This window comes from Lipotes vexillifer, unplaced genomic scaffold (assembly GCF_000442215.2).
Source record: "Lipotes vexillifer unplaced genomic scaffold, Lipotes_vexillifer_v1.1 scaffold422, whole genome shotgun sequence".
Taxonomy (NCBI): domain Eukaryota; kingdom Metazoa; phylum Chordata; class Mammalia; order Artiodactyla; family Lipotidae; genus Lipotes; species Lipotes vexillifer.
In genome coordinates, this window is record NW_006779087.1 from 2,620,424 (window position 1) to 2,630,537 (window position 10,114).

The 10,114-nt window shown below is 43.3% G+C and overlaps 1 pseudogene; it reads left to right on the plus strand.

Moving 5' to 3' along the window:
* The first annotated feature begins 8,250 nt into the window (after nt 1-8,250).
* Nucleotides 8,251-8,837, plus strand: LOC103074401 (high mobility group protein B1 pseudogene; annotated as a pseudogene).
* Nucleotides 8,838-10,114: the final 1,277 nt, after the last annotated feature.

A 10,114-nucleotide genomic window follows, 5' to 3' on the forward strand; every position in this document is an offset into this window, starting at 1 on the left:
CCCTGTCCTCCTGCCTGCTGACTGACAGATGATGAGATCCACAGCTGTCGTTTCCCATTAACTGCAGCAGCAAGAGCCCAGACCCCGTGTTGGGAAATGGTTTTCCAGCAGCTGAACTGAGGGCGTCCCCCAACCTGTTCTCTAACCCCCCCCACCCGGCAGAGTCTTCATCACACCACACCGGCAGGACCAACAACCACCAGCCAGCGGACCTCACACTGAAACGGCACAGCTGAGCAGCCTGCTAAAAACAGGTCTTGGGCAAATGTGCTCAGGGAGAGAGGAGATACGTGAGCCGCCTGGCCACAGCCCACCTGCCTCCCAACTAAAGGTCTGAGGCCCAGCTCCTCACTGGCAGCGAGTAGTAAGTTGCTTTGGTTAGTTGCACAAAAGGAGGTGCGGTTCCGATTTCACTTTTCTCTCCTCTCTCTCCCCCTCTTCCCTGATCCCTTTTAATGATAACAAATCCTCATGATCAGAAAGCATGAAATACTGGAGAGATAAAAGGAGCTAAGTGATATTCTGAATCCCTGAGTAAGGATCAAGGGAAACTAACAATTAATGAGTTCTTACGACATGCCAAGCAATACGTCACACAGATTATATTATTCTTCAGAGCAACACTGAAGGCAAAATATTTTATCTCTCACTGTTAAAAGGGAGATGATGGTCAGAAAAGTTAAGTGACTTTCCCAAGGTTGCACAGGAGGAAATCAGCAGAACCGGGATTGAGCAAAAGGCTGCCTGTCCCCAGTTCTTTCCCCTACCTTGTCACCTCTGTGTCTCCAGGGCTGTTCAGGGCCTGCTATATAGTTTGCACTTTTCTACTTGGCCCTGTTCTTTTGGGGGTGGGGTGGTATTTGTTGGACCCCAGCTTAAGAAACCTATCATTAGAACAACTTGACTCCCTTTCCTGCTGGGCAGTTGTGATGGACTCTCTCCCACTCTGACAGTGGACCTTCTCTGGTGTCATGTGTCCATTCTGCAACACTGAAGCCAGTCTGGGTTCTTCCTATATCATCACATGCAGGAAAGCGTGCCTGGAACCGAGGGAGGGGCAGTAGACAGAGTCTCTGAACTGTCTAGCAATATAGAACAAATTCAGGTGTTCTGCGAAAGCATGCAGAACGCTTGCGGGGTTGGTTTTTGCCTGATGATGGCTGCAACATCATCTGAGTAGCCTCGTGCTGAATTGCTTGAGCTTTGGAGCCAGATATCCTGGGTTCATCTCCAAATCTTGCTATTATGCCAGTTTGTTCTGTAACAAACTACCTGGAAACATAGTGGCAGCTATTTTATGTCACATGATTTTGTGGGTCAGGAATCCAGACGGGGCTTGGCAGGACAGTTCTTTGGCCCACATGGCATTAACTGGGGTCATTTGGTGGTCTTCAGCTGGCAACTGAAGACCAGCTGAAGGTCAGAAGGGTCCAAGATGGTTTCATTCACATATCTGGTGCATCGTGGTGTTAGCTGGAGGGCTTGGCTCAGCTGGGCCCCTGTCTCTTTCCGTGTGGTCTCAAGGGCCTCTCCACGTGGTCTCTCCAGCAGGGGTGTCAGATTTTTTACATGCCAGCTAGCGCTCCAAGAGAGCAAGCTGCCAGTCCTCTTAAAGGCTGGGTCTAGAATTCACAAAACCCCCTTTCTGCTGTCAAAGCAATCTGAGGCCAGCCCAGATCTAAGAGAAGGGAGAGAGATCTCACTCTCTGTGGCAGGAATGTCAAACAGTCTGGGGCCACGTTTCACCCATCACTGCTCCTCACAACTGTGTCCCTGGGCAAGTTTCTCAACTTCCTTGAGCCTCAGTTTCCTCATCTGAACAGTGGAGATAATAACACAAATCTCGCAAAACTGTTGTTCTGAGGATTAAATTAGAGAGTTGATGTGAAGTGCTTAAGACATTGCCACAATATGTAATGCACTCAATAAATGGGAGCCCCTCTAGTGCCATGGTTAAGTTTACAGGCTCTGGAGTCAGACTGTCTGGGATTCATTTCTGCCACTTGGCAACTGTGTGACCCTGAGCTCGTTACCTAACTTCTTTTGCCTCCATCGTGTCCTCTGTAGCCACCCCATAGAATTGTGTTACTGGGATTGGGATCGTACGTGCAAGCACTGGCTCACAGAAAACACCCACATGTTTTTTGGATGGTGGGCGTGCGTTCCCTAAATCAGAGGAAGCACGTCCTTGTCCTGGGCTTCAGTGACGAGATGTGTCTTTAGGTTATAACACCTTGGGCACTCTTAAGGAAACTGAGCTCAAAATGGAGGTGCCATGTGACACTGGATGCTGCCACTGACCCTTCTGGTCATAACCGTGAGCCAGGTATCAGGTAAAATGGGGTGGATGCCGCCTTGCAGAGTTACTGATGACCCCACCATAAACCAGTGCAAAAGAGTCAATGTTGGCTGTTGCCTCTGGGCTGCAAGAAACACATCCACCCCAGACAAGGTAAAGCAAATCGTTTCTGCCTCCTGGAAAACATCAGAAGGAAATCGCAGAACAATAGCGGAGTGAAGGAGCAAAACTGTCAGAGGCTTTCATTAAGGATGGGTACAGGGTTGTGCCATCCAGCTAGCACTTGGGGATTTTGCGGAGCCCAGGGAGTGACTGGTGGCGTGGAGGCTCTGGAAAGTGCCCAATGGACGGGCAGTTGGGTAATCCCCATATCACAGAGGCCCAAGGTATCAATAGAAGGGGATGGCATCATCAAATCTCAGAGTTGGGAGAAATCCCAGAGGTCCCACCAGATGCATGAATAACTCCTACCTTCTAGGACAGTGGTCACATCAACATCCGCTTGTGCACCCCAGTGGAGAGTAGTTCATTATCTCTTGTGGTAGTTCATCTTGTTTATGTACATCTCTGATTGCTAGTTCTCTCTTAAATTAAGAAAAATCTGCTTATAGTTCTAGCTCTGGTTCTAGTTCTGCTCTGTGGTAGCACACAAACAAGCCTCCTAACACATACTAGTTTTCTAGACATTTGAAATCAGTTCCCATCCCCTCTGAGCCTTCTCATCACCAGGACAAACAGCTCTAGCTCCTTCTGTTGTGTGTCGGTGATCTGAACTCTCTCCATCACCCTCAGGATTCTTCTCTTGACCTTCTCTTTCTAGAAATAAAACAAAATCACCCAGGTACCCCACAGCCAGAAAAACAAAAACAACTTTTAATTCGCTTGTGTTCCTTATCCACTCTTTAGCTCTGTGCTGACACTCTCTTATATAGTTGGTATCATAGCATTTGGGGGATGCTACTGTCTTCTCATCATGTGGTGGATTAAAATGGCCACAAATTCTTTGCTACTCTTTCCACCAAGAGATGGAGCCTATTTCTCCACCCCTTGAATCTGGGCTGGCCTTTTGATTTGCTTTGGCCAGAACATAGCAGAGGTGATGTCTCAAGAGACCTAGCAGCTCCCACTTTGGTCCTCTTGGGATTCTGGCCTGAAACACCATGCTGAGAAGAAGTCCAGGACATGAGAGCCGGTGGAAAGAGAGGCCCATTTCTTTCAAACCTTCCAGCCATCGCACCCGAGGCGCCAGACACACAAGTGACGCCATTCTCTTGCATCAAGCCCAGGATGCAGCTGCATGAATGGGGCCAGGAGAGACGAACATAAGAATTGCACTTTCAACCCACAGAATGGTAAAAGAATAAATTGTTCATGTTTTAAGCTACTAGATTTTGAGGGGTTTATTATGCAGCAGTAGAAAAGTGATCTTTTTACAGCAGAAATCATTCACTGAGTGCTTTTGCTCTGCACTCACCCACGAGGGTTTTTCCCCTTTGCGATAGTGAAATATTTATCTACCAACCTTCTCCCCTTAGGTGTCCTCGGCTCAGGGCCCCCTGCCCTGGGGGGAGAGAGTCCAGCTATCTTGTTTTGCCCAATCAGCTGCATCACTAAGAACACATGCCCAGCATGGGAATGAGCTGCTCAAGCCAGGAAACTAGACCCCTATTTTAAGTGACTGTTGTCATAGAAAAACAGAACGTCTGAAACTGACATCGGGAATAGGGTGTTATTCAGTGGCTGGTATCTTATTGCCTGATACTGGCAGGAAGTTACAAGCCAAAGGAAAACACAATAGCATATGGAAGAGGCCAAGTGGTAGACTCTCTGTGGAGTCAAGAGAGGAACAAAATACTAACTTCCATTGCCAGGAAGTTCTTTTTTTTTTTTTTTCCTTTCTTTTTTCAATATCCTTTTTTGGGTCTTTGGATTTCCAGGTAGCAAGACCTTAACAGAACTATAGAAATCAATTCATTTCAACAAACAATTCTGAGCATCTATTAAGTGCCACACCCTGTGGATGGGGAGGCAATGAAAAACAACACAGTTTCTGCCCTCAAGGAGGTCAATTCAGAGTGGTTCAAATCCAGAAGACTTCATTGCAAGTAGCAAGGCTTGTAAATATGTCAAGATATCTGCTGTAGCTGTGATGCTTTAGCTCTGGAATCAGCAATTTCTCTACAAAGCCTCGGTTCACAAATAAGATATACTATTGGCCAATAAACACATAAAAACGTTGCTCAAGAGCATTAATCATCAGGAAATTTATATTAAAACCACAATGATATACCATTACACTCACTAGAATGGCTAAAATTAAAAGAATGACAATAAAATCATTGAAAAAGATGTGGATGACTAAAAAGCTCATACCGTTGAGCTTTGGAACAACTTTGGGGAAAAATTGGCAATTTTTAAATAAACTTGTAAAGCTTTGTATTTACCATATGACATAGAAATTTTACTCCCATGTATTAACCTAAGAGAAATGAAAATCTAAGTCCACACAAAGACTTGTACGTGAATGTTCATAGCCACTTTATTCATAATAGTAAAATAATTGGAAACAAGGCAGATGTCCGTTATCAGATGATTGGATCAAGAAATTGTGGTATATCCATACAATGGACTACTGCTCTGCAATAAATAGAAATGAGCTGTGATACACGAGACAACACAGACTAATCTCAAAAACATTGTGTTGAGTCAAAGAAGCCAGGCACAAAAGAATATATACTATATGATTTCGTTTGTATGGAATTCTAAAGAAGATGAATGCATGGTAATAGAAAGCAGATGAGTGGTTGCTTGAAGCTGGTGTTGGGTTGCAGAGCTTAACTGGGAAGGAACAACATAAGAAAACCTTGGGGGTAATAGAAATGTTCCATATGTTGGATGTGAGCAGGGGGTTGGTTGCAAGGGTATATGCATTCGTCAGAACTCATCGAATTGTACAGTTTAAGTGGATTCATTTTATTGTATGTAAATTTCATTTCAATAAAGCTGATGAAAAAGCTTTACGAAAGCATATATTCAGAGAAATGCCGCTATTTCTTTCCCTTCCACTCAGTGTTCTGCTGGAGCCAGCTTGTACTTGCTTGCAAGAGCCAATTCTGTGCATCTCTGCAGGCAGCTTGAAATTGACCACGTTGGGAGTATTTACACCAAGGAAAGTGGCAAATTTACAAACCAAGGCTTTTGCAGGGTTTTGTTTTATTTTTTCCAGATAATTGGTTTACCTGCCTATCGCTGCCTCTACCTGACCTATCCTCCACTCCTTGTAGATAAACCATCTCACTGGTTTCTAGTTTATTCTGCCTGTATCTTTTTGTAAAAATCAGCAGATATGTGTTTGTTTTCTTATTTCCTCTTTTTTCTTACACAAAAGTTGCATTCTGTATATGCTTTTTTCGCATTTTGCTTTTTTCTGCTTAACAATAAATCCAGGAACTCACTCCAATTCAGTTTACAGAGATTATCTCCATTGTTTTCTCAGCTGCATAGTACTCCATTGTTTGACTGTACTGTAGTTTATTCAACCAATTTACTGCTTTGGGGCATTTAAGTGGTTTCCAGTATTCTGCAGTTACAGGTTACCCATAATGCTATAATAGATAACCCTGTGCCTGTGTAGTTTTGTGTTGTTGGAGGTGTCTTTTGGACTTAAATTCTTAGAAATGGGATTGCTGGCTCAAAAGGCACACATTACATATTACCAACTTCCTCTCCGTTGGGCTGTACTAGTTTGTATTATTACCAGCAACGTATGAGAGTGTCTGTATCATTACCACCTTGCCAACCACGTAGGTTGTTAAGCTTTTGAATTTTTGCCAATATGATGAGTAAGGAATGGTATCTCAGTGTAGTTTCAATTTGTATGTCTCATAGTGAGTGAAGTTGAACTTCTTTTCATGTAAAAGGGTATGGTGCAGACTCTTGCCCCCCACCCTACAAAACCTTTCATTTGTAGGGCCCCTTCTTGTCTGACCAGGTCTTAGCATCTTATTTCAGGTCATTGAAAGAGAATCTGATTGGCCCACCTGCCTGTGACCTCGTTGCTACCCCAGGTGCATTCGGTCCTGATCAGCTGTCTGTCTATTCCTGTCATACAACAGGGGCTTGATGGGAATTCTCAGAAGGCAGTGAGCAGTCACTGTATGAAAGATGTTGAGTGAATACCAGTACTGAAAATGTGTGTTGGAGCCCAGATGGCCCCTTCTGCTAAGGCTGATACTGTCTGACAATTCCTTCATTCAATACATATTTTTCACTGAGTACCTACTATGTGTAAATGCTGGTCTAGGCACCATGGAGGAGGCAATTTTTTATATTAAGAGCATATTATGGAGCATTTCAAACAAATATAAAAGTAGAGAAAATATATAATGAAACTCCATGGACCCATCATCCAACTACAACTATCAACTCATTTCCTTTTTTTTTTTTCATCTATACACCACATACTACCCTCCCCCATGGCTTTACATCATTTCATTTGTAGATATGTCAACATGAATCTCCAAAAGATAAGAACTCCTAACTATAAGGACATAACCATAATAACATTATCACACCTTAAAAATGAACAATAATTGCTTCATATCAAACATTCACTCATTTCAGGTTTGCATGTTTGGTTGTTTTTACAGTTTGTTCAAATCAAGATCCAAATAAAGTCCATATATTGTAATTGATTGGTACGCCTTTCAAGTTTCTTTTAATCTATAGCTTCTCCCTTTTCTCTCTCTCTTTTTTCCTTTCAACTTAAGTATTGGAGAAACCAGGTCATTTGTCCTACAGAGTTTCCCACCTGTGGTATTATTTAAAATATTCCTCCATCCTCTGTACTTCTTTGAAATTCAGATTTTGGGACTTCCCTGGTGGTGCAGTAGTTAAGAATCTGCCTGCCAATTCAGGGGACATGGGTTCAAGCTCTAGTCCGGGAAGATCCCACATGCCGCAGAGCAACTAAGCCCGTGCGCCACAACTAATGAACCTGTGCTCTAGAGCCTGCGAGCCACAACTACTGAGCTCATGTGCCACAACTACTGAGCCTGTGTGCTGCAACTACCGAAGCCCGCACACCTAGAGCCCATGATCCAGAACAAGAGAAGCCGCCACAATGAGAAGCCCGCGCACTGCAACGAAGAGTAGCCCTGCTCGCCACAGCTAGAGAAAGCCTGTGTGCAGCAATAAAGACCCAATGCAGCCATAAAGAAATAAAGAAATAAATAATAAATAAATTCAGATTTTATTTTTTTTTATTTTATGTTTTCGGCTGCATCACACAGCATGTAGGATCTTAGTTCTCCAACCAGAGATGGAACCCGAGCCCCCTGCAGTGGAAGTGTGAAGTCTTAACCACTGGACCGCCAGGGAAGTCCCCAGATTTTATACATTTATTTATTTATTTAAAAATTATTTATTTATTTATTTTTGACTGTGTTGGGTCTTCGTTGCTGCGTGCGGGTTTTCTCTAGTTGCGGTGAGCAGGGGCTACTCTTCGTTGCAGTGCACGGGCTTCTCACTGCGGTGGCTTCTCTTGTTTCGGAGCATGGGCTCCAGTAGTTGCGGCACGTGGGCTCAGTAGTTGTGGCACAGGGGCTTTAGAATGCAGGCTTGGTAGTTGTGGAGCACGGGCTTAGTTGCTCCGCGGCACATGGGATCTTCCCGGGCCAGGGCTCAAACCCGTGTCCCCTGCTTTGACAGCGAATTCTTAACCACTGCGCCACCAGGAAGTCCCTGTACATTTACTTTTGCAAGACTCTTTCAGACAGACACAAATATATGGTTGTCGACAGAGTGGAGAGAGTCAGGAGGCTGCATCTGGCTCCAGCTGTCAAAGCCATTGCAGTACGTTGAGCTCCATAGAGATAGCTCCCCGGGCTATAGCTCCCCGGCCGGATGGGCACTGGGCCCCCCTGTGCCTCACTGAGGAAAAATAATTAAACATGGGCAAAGGCGATCCTAAGAAGCCGAGAAGCAAAATGTCATCCTATGCATTCTTTGTGCAAACTTGCCGGGAGGAGCACAAGAAGAAGCAGCCAGATGCTTCAGTCAGCTTCTCAGTGTTTTCTAAGAAGTGCTCAGAGAGGTGGAAGACCATGTCCGCTAAAGAGAAAGGAGAATTCAGAGACGTGTCAAAGGCAGACAAGGCCCGTTCTGAACGAGAAATGAAAACATATGTCCCTCCTAAAGCGGAAACAAAAAAGTCCAAGGATCCCAATGCACCCAAGAGGCCTCCTTCGGCCTTTTGTCTTGTTTTGTTCTGAGTATCGTCCAAAAATCAAAGGAGAACATCCTGGCCTTTCCATTGGTGCTGCTGCAAAGAAACTGGGAGAGATGTGGAATACACTGCTGCAGGTGACAAGCAGCCTTATCAGTAGAAGGCTGCTAAGCTGAAGGAAAGGTACAAAAAGGATATTGCTGCAAACCGAGCTAAAGGGAAGCCTGATGCAGCAAAAAAGGGAGTCGTCAAGGCTGAGAAAAGCAAGAGAAGGAAGAGGAGGAAGATGAGGAAGATGATGATGATGAATAAGTCGGTTCTAGCGCAGTTTTTTTTCTTGTCTAAAAAGCATTTAACCCCCCTGTACACAACTCACTCCTTTCAAAGAAAAATATTGAAATGTAAGGCTGTGTAAGATTTGTTTTTAAACTGTACAGTGTCTTTTTTTGTATAGTTAACATACTACCGAATGTGTCTTTAGATAGCCCCGTCCTGGTGGTATTTTCAGTAGCCACTAACCTTGCCTGGTACGGTATGGGGGTTGTAAATTGGCATGGAAATTTAAAGCAGGTTCTTGTTGGTGCACAGCACAAATTAGTTATATATGGGGATGGTAGTTTTTTCATCTTCAGTTGTCTCTGATGCAGCTTATGTGAAATAATTATTGTTCTGTTAATACCATTCCATAATTGCAAAAAAAAAAAAAGAAAAGAAAAGAAGTTGCAGCTGTTTTGTTGACATTCTGAATGCTTCTAAGTAAATACAATTTTTTAAAAATTAGTATTATTGGCCTTTTCATAGGTCTGAAAAATTTCTTCTTAAGGGGAAGGTAGTCTTTTGCTTTTGCCATTTTGGATCAGACTAATCATTACAATGTTTATCTTTCATACAGTTGGCTGATAAAAAGCTTTTGTCTAGACACCCTGCATACTCATGATGAGGGTAATAAAAGTTGAACTGAGACAGTTTTCGTCCATAACTGGAACTCAGATCTTGATCAGTTGATGTCAGATTTCACAAAGCCCAGTTACATTTACAGAGTGAAGAGTGACCAGTCTACTCACAGGACTGGATTATTAGAATCAAACGTTTGAAAGTCTGTCCTTGAAGGACTCATAGAAAAGTATGTTCTAATCTTTACATGAGGACTCTACATTCTTTAACTCCCATTACCATGGAATGGTAGCTGTATTTGCAGTTCCCACGTCAAAGACCTGAGAATGTATCCCCAAAAGCATGAGCTTAAAATACAAGCCTAACATATTAAATTTTTTTGTTGACATTAGTCCCGGCAAAGGCTCTGGAAAAAAAGTGCTGGCTGTAAATGTCTTCTCCTATTTATCTAAATATGGATTGTTTAGGAAACTTGAGACCCTCCATTAAAGGTACTTTTAATTAATTGGGCCAACTTTTAAAATTGTATACCGCATTTTAAATCAGGTATATTTTCCTATATTATGGGCTGCCCCTTATAAATCAAAAAGACATGAGGGAAGAAGACACTTAAGCTTTGTGATCTCAGTATGAATTATCTGATTTATTTGAATTTGAATTTTCTTTACAAAACTCAAGCTCATTCATTAGAGTCA